Here is a 10,318-nt window from a genome sequence, read left to right as displayed (position 1 = left end):
TCTCGAGAACATGCAGAGATATCAATAAGATCTGTCAGAGAAGAACTCTACAGGGGATCTTATCAGGCAATAATATGAAATACTGTGGGGAACAACCATCAAACAGAAACACATCAATTAAGTATTCTCCTCTAAATGCTGAAGAGATATCTCTGCTAACGGGAGAAGGAACAAATTACTCTGCTGGGGAAGGAAACAACACATCTTCCTCAAAATCCCTAAAAACTGGAAAATATCTTCCACTCAGAGGGGAAGCCAATGTCATACTGGGATCAGGAAATGTCTCAGCTGGGGAAGCTACAGAGTCATTGCCAGGGATTTACTGCTGAACAGACAAAAGATCTATCGTAGAGGAAACTCTACTTGGGGAGATCAACATGGATAAGATCCGTCGTAGAAGAGACTCTCCCGGGGAACTTATCAAGGAATGATATGAAACTCTGTGGGGGACAACCGCCAAACAGAAGTTCTAACAAACGAAACATTCTTCTCATATGCTGGAGGGACATCTCAGCTAAGGGGAGAGAGAACTAATGCTCCGCTGGGGAAGGACACAACATCTTCACCACCAGCTCAACTTAGAGGAATTTTTCCAATAAGGAGGGGAAACCAACTAACAGGCTCTGGTCAGGCAACTCCACTAGGGATAGACTATAGGCGATCCAACTGGGGATAATCTGCTATGAGCAACCTCACTGGGGTGAGTTGTAGGCAAACCCGCTGGAGATAACTACAAGCCAACCTGCTGGGGATGAAAAGGGGAACAAACCCTTCACCAACTACTCTAGAAAACTACTACTGAGGAGATATCTGAAAGATAGCTTTACAGGGAACACATACTCACTCCTGCTGAAGACTTCTACCCAAATTGGGAATTTCTGGTCACTCTGCTGGAGATTCCTAATTATGCTGGTGGAAGACCAGCTTCCTCGCGAATAGATAGCATATCAACTTTTATCAACCCATAAGGGATTTTAGGTCAGTCCACACAAGGGGTGACAACCATATGATTGATAAAACATAAATGCTAGACTCAGACTCTCTAGTGAGTTGAGAATGTTTGAGATAGAGGTATACACATCTCTGGAAAGGTCAAGGCTAAAACTCCAGACTCTCTGGGGACTTGATGATGTATCACCTTTCTTTGTGCTTGCTAGGAGACAACTTGAAAGATGATGAAGAGGATACAAACATGCCAGAATGTGAACAAATGTCTTACCCTTTTGGAGATCGTACTATCCTTAGGAGAGCACTGAAGACATTCCATCTATCCTTTTAGTCTTTGTGAATGTTCACTTTGTTTAAAAACAATTTATAAAATCTTTATTTGTTTAAAACAATGATCTTTATCAATTAAAACATGCAAACATTTGTTAAACAGAAACAAATGAGAGTGCATAGAATTGGATAAAGGCTCAAATTTATTTGATAGAATGGTAGTCCGCAAATGGCGAGACTCCATGGATCTTTACAAATTTGAAATTGGTGATATATATTGGAAAAAGGCTACATTGAACATAATGACCATTTCTCCACCAACTCTGAATCCGATGTATTCGAAGCTTCAGTTGACAATGACTGAGCGAGAATATTTGACAGACGACAGCTTGTAGAACAACATCTTGTCAGGATGCCGTTACTTGCAAAATCCCTAATTTTTGCCTAGATTGCCCCAGAGTGAGGCACTCAATCTAGCGGGATATATATTTATTTTTTATGTCTCTAACTTTTTCCTGGACCGCCCTTTCGGGTTTTCAATCCACCGAGACACTCATTTTTGCCTAAGTCGCCCTTTCGGGTTTTCAACTTAGCTAGCTATTCTATTTTTATTTTTAGGCGAAGTATTTCTTGACTGCATCTGAATTCACAGGACGAGTGAAATCCTCCCCATCCATAGTTGTAAGTATCAAAGCACCGCCTGAAAAGACTCTCTTAACAACATATGGACCTCCATAGTTTGGAGTCCACTTGCCCCTGGAATCGAGCGCAAAAGAAAAAACTTTCTTGAGCACGAGGTCACCTTCTCGGAACACGCGAGGCTTGACCTTCTTATCAAAGGATTTCTCCATCCTTTGCTGATACAACTGACCATGGCACATGGGAGTCAATCTCTTCTCTTCAATCAAATTCAGTTGGTCATAACAACTCTGAACCCATTCAGCCTCAATCAACTTGGCCTCCATCAAGACTCTCATTTATGGGATCTCAACCTCCACGGGGAGCACAACGTCCATGCCATATACAAGAGAGAAAGGGGTTGCCCCTGTTGAAGTGCGAACAGATGTACAGTAGCCATGCAAGGCAAATGGCAGCATCTCATGCCAATCTTTGTATGTAACAACCATCTTCTGAATAATCTTCTTGATATTCTTGTTAGCAGCTTCAACAGCCCCATTCATCATGGGTCTATAGGGAGAATAATTATGATGCGCAATCTTGAACTCGCTACACAGCTCATTCATCATCTTATTATTCAAGTTAGATCCATTATCTGTAATGATCTTGTCTGAGACACCATACCGGCATATGAGTTGATTCTTGATGAACTTCACAACCACCTGCCTGGTCACATTTGCATACGATGCCGCTTCAACCCATTTGGTGAAGTAATTTATAGCTACGAGAATAAATTGGTGACCGTTTGACGCCTTCGGCTCTATCATGCCAATCATGTCAATTCCCCACATAGAGAAAGGCCATGGTGAGGAAATAACATTCAGAAGTGTCGGGGGAATCTGAATCTTATCCACATAAATCTGACACTTGTGGCATTTCTTCACATATTTACAGCCGTCAGACTCCATTGTCAGCCAATAGTAGTCTGCTCTCAACATCTTCTATGCCATGGCATGTCCATTGGAGTGAGTACCAAATGAACCCTCATGGACTTCAGTCATCAACAGGTCTGCTTCGTGTCTATCCCCGCATCTGAGCAAAACCATGTCAAAATTCCTCTTGTAAAGCACATCACCATTAAGGTAGAAACTGCTAGATAATCTCCTCAAAGTCTTCCTGTCTTTAACAGATGCCCCAGGCGGATAAATCTGACTTTGGAGAAAGCATTTGATATCAAAATACCATGGCTTATCATCTTTCACCTCTTCAACTGCAAATACACGAGTTGGTCTATCCAAGCGCATCAAGGTAATATTGGGGACTTCATTCCAATATATCACCACAATCATAGAAGCAAGCGTAGCAAGAGCATCTGCCATCCGATTCTCATCTTGAGGAATATGATGGAAGTCAACCTCAGTAAAGAAAGTTGAAATCCTCCTCGCATAATCTCTGTATGGAATAAGGCCAGGCTGATTCGTCTCCCATTCACCCTTAATCTGATTAACAACAAGGGCCGAATCACCATAAACATCCAGATGTTTGATCCTAAGATCAATACACTCTTCCAATCCCATAATACAGGCCTCATACTCCGCCATATTATTCGTGCATTTGAAAGTTATCCTTGCTGTAAAAGGAAAATGTGTGCCCATAGGAGTAATAATCACCACCCAAATACCATTTCCATACTGAATAACAACACCATCGAACACCATACCCCATCGGGAACCAGGCTCTGGCCCTTCATCGAGCGTAGGCTCATCGCAATCTTTCATCTTCAAAGACAGAATCTCCTCATCAGGGAACTCGTAGTGAATAGACTGATAATCTTCAATTGGTTGATGTGCCAAGTGGTTAGCCAAGATACTGCCTTTAATAGCTTTCTGAGCTCGATACTCAATGTCATACTCTGACAACAGCATCTGCCAACGGGCAATCCTCCCAATTAAAGCAGGCTTCTCAAAGATATACTTGATTGGATCCATTTTGGATATCAACCAAGTCGTATGATTTAACATATACTGGCATAAACGCTTAGCGGCCCAAGCTAAAGCACATCATGTCTTCTCAAGCATTGAGTACCGAGACTCACAATCAGTGAACTTCTTACTCAAGTAGTAAATAACATATTCTTTCTTCCCTGATTCATCTTGTTGATACATCACACAGCCCATAGAGTCACTAAGCATTGTCAAGTACATAATCAATGGTCTCCCTTCCACAGGCGGAGACAAAATCGGAGGCTCAGACAGATACTCTTTGATACTGTCAAAGGCCTTTTGGCAATCTTCGGTCCAATCATGACGCTGATCTTTCTGGAGGAGCTTGAATATAGGCGCACATGTGGCAGTCATGTGGGATATAAATCTGGAAATATAATTCAAGCGGCCAAGAAAACCTCGGACTTGCTTCTCAGTTTTGGGCGCAGGCATCTCTTGTATTCCTTTGACCTTGGTAGGATCAACCTCAATAGCTCTTTCACTGACAATAAAGCCCAATAACTTGCCGGAACGGACTCCAAATGTACACTTGTTCGGATTCAGGCGGAGCTTGTACTTCCTTAAACGCTGAAAAAGCTTCGACAAGTGCTCTACATGTTCAACTTCCGTTCTTGACTTCGCAATCATATCATCAACATATACCTCAATCTCCTTGTGCATCATATCATGAAACAAGGTAGTCATAGGGTGTTGATACGTGGCTCCGGCGTTCTTCAAACCGAAGGGCATCACTAGATAACAGAATGTTTCCGAAGGTGTGATGAATGTTGTCTTATCCATATCCTTGGGTGCCATTCTAATTTGATTATAACCGGAAAATCCAACCATAAATGAGAAAACATTGAATTTAGCTGTATTATCTACCAACATATCAATGTGTGGTAGAGGAAAATCATCTTTCGAACTAGCTTTATTCAAGTCTCAATAGTCCACACACATTCGGACTTTTCCATCTTTCTTAGGCACGGGCACAATATTTGCCACCCATTGAGGATATGTAGAAGTAACCAGAAACCCCGCATCAATTTGCTTCTTAACTTCTTCTTTAATCTTCACTGCCATATGAGGATGAGTTCTTCTAAGCTTCAGCTTCACAGGCACACACTCAGGCTTCAAAGGCAGGAAATGTTGCAAGATATCAGTATCCAGACCAGGCATGTCTTCATACGACCAGGAAAAGACGTCGACAATTTCTCGTAGCAACTCAATCAACCCCTTCTTAACAGACTCTTCAAGGAGTGCCCCAATCTTCACTTCGCGAACACAATCTTCAGACCCCAAGTTGATTGTTTCCAGATTCTCAAGATGCGGCTGAATGATCTTCTCTTCGTGCTCAAGCAGACGGGTAATCTCATCAGGAACCTCTTCAACATCATCTTCTTCGGCCTCAAATACAGGGAAGTCAAAGTTGGGAGATGGCGTTGGATCATTATGTTCAATGGGTTTGATCAACCTGCATAATGATTTTGAGTATCAAAGAGATTTCAGAATTCAAACAAGGCAAATCATTATGCATATGAAAAGATTGATTTCATTCTCTTTTTAGGGTTTTATGGTGATCACCAATTTCATGCAAAAGCAAAAAGGGAAAATAATTTGGAAAAACAAACATTTAACATGTAATTATTGAATGAATATCATTGTATTAATGTGCCAACACTGTCATCACTTCTCCTTTTGGCATGGGAGAAGGGTTTTTTAAACAAAAGTGAACACATTACGCGGACTTGTGGATAACTGTTGGAACGTCAACAGCGACCCAATTATTGCAGATTCCTCCAGGAATGAAAAAGTTTCCCAGATCATCCTCTTCATCATCTTCAACAATGGCAGCAGCCTCTTGGTCTTCTTCGGTGTGGATGAAACCACCACTCTGGAACAACCCACGAATGTTGGAAATGCCTGAAGAATACCCTATGCCACCCCGGGATTTATTACCTTCCAGCTTGATCATTTGCCCTAAACCAGTAGTTGCACCATGCTCAATGGCCAACTTCGCATCATTGTAGGAAGCAAATGAAGAAGGTCCTTTCCTTGAAGGCTCAACAATAGATAAGGCTTGGAACGGAGTCCCAACCTCATCCTCAACATCTATGTAGGAAAAGGAAGATAAATGGCTAACCAAGAGAGCCTTCTCTCCCCCTATCACCACCAACTTCTTGTTCTTGACGAATTTCAACTTTTGGTGTAGGGTGGATGTCACAGCGCCTGCCTCGTGAATCCATGGTCTGCCAAGCAAGCAGCTATATGATGGATGGATATCCATGACCTAGAAAGTGATATGGAAATCACTAGGTCCAATCTTGATTGGGAGTTCAACTTCGCCAATCACAATTTTCCTCGATCCATCAAAAGCTTTCACGACCACTCCACTCTGCCTCATGGGAGGCCCCTGGTAAGAAAGTTTGGCCAGAGAGGATTTTGGCAACACATTAAGCGATGATCCTGTGTCTACCAACACATTAGACAAGGCATCATCCTTGCAGTTCATAGAAATGTGTAGAGCCAAATTGTGATCTTTTGCCTCCTCGGGAAGATCAGCATCACAGAAGCTCAAATTATTACAAGCGGTAATGTTTGCAACAATGCTATCAAATTGTTCAATTGTGACATCGTGATCCACGTATGCCACGTCCACCACCCTCTGCAAAGCTTCGGAGTGTGGCTCAGAATTCATCAACAAAGATAGGACATATATCTTTGATGGAGTTTAAAGCAGCTGATTGACAAAATTATACTCGCTCCTCTTGATGAGTCTCAGCATCTTATCACAGTGCTCTTTCAAAATGCCATGCTGGCCAACAGGGACAGGAGTTTTAACAACAACAACAAGGTCAACACCCTTCACAATAAGTGTCAGATTCGAAGAAGAAGAAGTCCCCACAGGACCGGCAGAGTTATCAACAACAGTTCTCTTCACGATATCTTCGTGGGGTTTTGGCGGTGCCGAGAAAACACGACCACTACGGATCACACCACTAACATCAGAAATACTCACAACTGAGGTGGAGGGAAACGACACCTCCTTCCCATCTTCGAGCATAACTGCATTATACCTGTATGGAACAACTTTATCTGATGAGTACGGGACAGGGCCCGCTAGCTTGATTACAAGAGATGGAGAAACCTTTTTCTTGCTGCCATCATATTTGACAATAACAGGTTCTGGAATTCTGAATACCGGAGAAATAACATCAACTTCATCCTCGTTTCAATTCTGAAGTATCTCAATCATACCCTGATCAAGCATCTCTTGGAAGTCCTTCCTAACTTGGCGGCATCCTCTTTCGTTGACAGTGCACACCTGGCACCTGTCATGGTCATGCTCGTAATGACTATATCCACATAACAGTCTGTGCATCTCGACCAACGATTGCCTGATATGACTGACATACAGGACTTTGTATTTGCCAGGGCAACCCTGGACCATGTTCACAATAGCTTTCCCATGCTCGGGCAATGGGTTGTTCTTGACATTAGGACCTATGTCCTCGAAAAACAAAATCCCACTCCTAACAAGGTCTTGCACCTTGGTCTTCAGGGGATATCAATTCTCCACATCATGTCCGGGAGCACCGGAGTGACATACACAATGTAACTCAGCCTTATACCACCACTGAGGGTTAGTCGGTAGAGCAGGTGGGTCACGTGGAGTAATCAATTTTATATCTATCAGAGACGGATAGAGTTCAACATAGGTCATTGGAATTGGATCAAAAGTGACCCTCTTCCTATCGTAGCTGGTGCTGGTGTTGCTGTTGTTTCGAGGCTGGTAGGCCTGCTGTTGCGGACGATGCTATTGTTGATATTGTTGATGTTATTGTTGTTGTTGATGATGGACTTCCCTTAAGGCAGGTGCTATATGAGCCACCTGGTGTTGGCTGACGACAGGGCGAACAGTCTTCCTCTTCACAAAGGGTCTTCTCTTGGTATGGGAAGACACAACATGTGCCTCTCCCTCCTTCTTCTTTGCAAAGCCCCCATATCGCTTTGCTGAAGAGCCTTCATCCCTGGATAGACGTCCTTCACTGACTCTTTCCTCTAGCCTCATTCCCATGTTCACCATTTCGGTGAAGTCCGAGGGAACACTAGCTATCATCCTCTCATAATAGAAAGAACTCAAGGTCTTCAAAAAGATCTTGGTCATTTCTTTCTCCTCGAGGGGTGGCACAATTTGAGCGGCCGACTCACGCCATCTCTGGGTGTACTCCTTGAAAGTCTCCTTCTCTTTCTGGGACATTGCCCTCAGCTGGTCCCTATCGGGGGCCATATCAACATTGTACTTGTATTGCTTGATGAAAGCTTCACCAAGATCATTGAAGGAGCGGATGTTCGCGCTATCCAGACCCATGTACCATCTGAGAGCAGCACCGGACATGCTGTCCTGGAAATAGTGGATAAGGGGTTGATCATTCTTGGTCTGTGTTGACATCTTGCGAGCGTACATCACAAGATGGCTGAGATGGCAGGTGTTTCCCTTATACTTTTCAAAGTCAGGCACTTTGAACTTAATAGGGATCTTGACATTGGGCACGAGGCACAACTCAGTAGCAGATTTACCAAAAAGGTCTTTCCCCCTTAGAGTCTTCAGTTCCTTGCGCAGCTCAAGAAATTGGTCATTCATAGAGTCCATCTTCTCATAGACGTCTGGGCCCTTAGACGGTTCAGAATGATAGATGGTATCTTCGACTCTTGGTAAAGTGTGCACAACGGTAGGTGGCACAGTAAGGATCGGGTTAAATGCCGGCAGAGAAGCGAAGGTAGGAGCAAGACCTTTAGACACAAAGTTTGCGGGCATCCCCCACGGGAACCCCGCTGGCATAGGTGGCGCAAAATTAGCAGTGGCGGCAGGCACAGTTGAGGAAGCTACCTCTGATATAACCGTCCTCACGGGAGGAGTTGCAGGTGTTAGAGATGACTGGCTCTGAGCAGCCAGCACTGACTCCGTCATGGCAGTCAACCTAGCTACTTCCTCTTTCAGCTCTCTGTTCTCTTGTTCAAGATGATCCATCAGCTTTGGAAGATTTGCCCTAGTGTTATACCGGTGCGTCAGCTTGTCTTCAAAATAAATGAAGAGCAAAGAGTTAGACCACTGATCAAGAAGCTCTGAACAAAACCTGCTTATGCATATGATGCCTGCAATGTTTGTGCATATGATTTGTATTTTTTATTAATGGAACTTTATATAGATCTATTTGCAAATATTTGGAAATATTAATTTTTTTAGACATATATGGAATACTCATAATGTTTGGAAATTTTTTTACACCAATGAAGAAGTACAATCTTGGTAACCAAATACAATACAAGAGAGAAGGAAATTGAACATCCTTTGGAGCCCTAGAAACAATCGTCCAAAGCTCTCGAGATCGGAAGATAAGCTGCACGAAGCCTATTCACCTCTCTCTCATAGGTTGCTTCCATATCTGCCTTCTCCTTGGCGAGTCGATCATACTTCCTCTTCCAAAACCTGGATGACTGAGGAAGAAGAGAAGTAACCACATCATCAGGCTCATCGATAACCTGATGCTCTAGAAACTCTATCACTGCATCTTTATCTCTAAGTTGGTGAAGAAGTTCCTCTCGCTCACGGACCCAAGCACGTGACCGGTCTTCATCTCTCAACTCCTCTACTCCTTGGTTAGGGAGGGTTGAAGGCCCCACCATAATCATAGGTGTAGGTCTCGGATAGTCATAGGGCATGCGGTACTTAAGCGCTCTCCTCCTCGCCCAAGAGGTGTAGGGTTCCAAAGCAATACAATTCTTTGGACCAAGCTCTTTCCTTCACTTCCTATGAATGTTGCGCCAGGCGCGGATCATCTTGTCCTCCAAGTTCTGGGGATCTTTACCCTCTTGAAAGAACAACCTTCCAACAGAATGTTGTTAGGTTTATCCTTTAAGGGGAACCCGAGCTGACGACGAGCCAAAATAGGGTTGTAGTTAATTCCACCACATGTACCAAGATGAGGCACATTGGAGAATTCACCACAAGAGTCGATAATTTGGACGCCATCATACACACGGTTATACCAAAAGGTATCATCATCCTTGAAGGCGAGCATCTGATGCAAGTGAGAAATAAACCACTTGTACAACAGAGGAAAATAGCACACAATGGTACCACTAACCTTTGCATTCCTCATATGCAAAGAGAAATAAGTGTCACCCAACAGAGTCGGAACGGGATTAAGAGTAGAGAAAATACTAGTAGCGTTCACATCCACAAAATTGTCGATGTTGGGAAATAACACTAGCCCATAGATGAGAAGTACAAATATGGCCTCAAAGGCGTCCTCACTCATGGCCTTCCTAAACAACGTAGCTTGGGCGATGAGAAAATCAGATGGGAGACCTTGAATTCCACCTTTGGTAGTCATATGGCCACCAATATCAGATACATCTATGTGAAGCAGATCAGCAATCTCTTGGGAAGAAGGAACCCTCTCCAAGCCACTGAATGGCAACTGATCCAGAATAGG

Source organism: Lathyrus oleraceus, chromosome 2 (genome assembly GCF_024323335.1).
Source record: "Lathyrus oleraceus cultivar Zhongwan6 chromosome 2, CAAS_Psat_ZW6_1.0, whole genome shotgun sequence".
Lineage (NCBI taxonomy): Eukaryota > Viridiplantae > Streptophyta > Magnoliopsida > Fabales > Fabaceae > Lathyrus > Lathyrus oleraceus.
Note: the sequence above shows the minus strand (reverse complement) of the source record.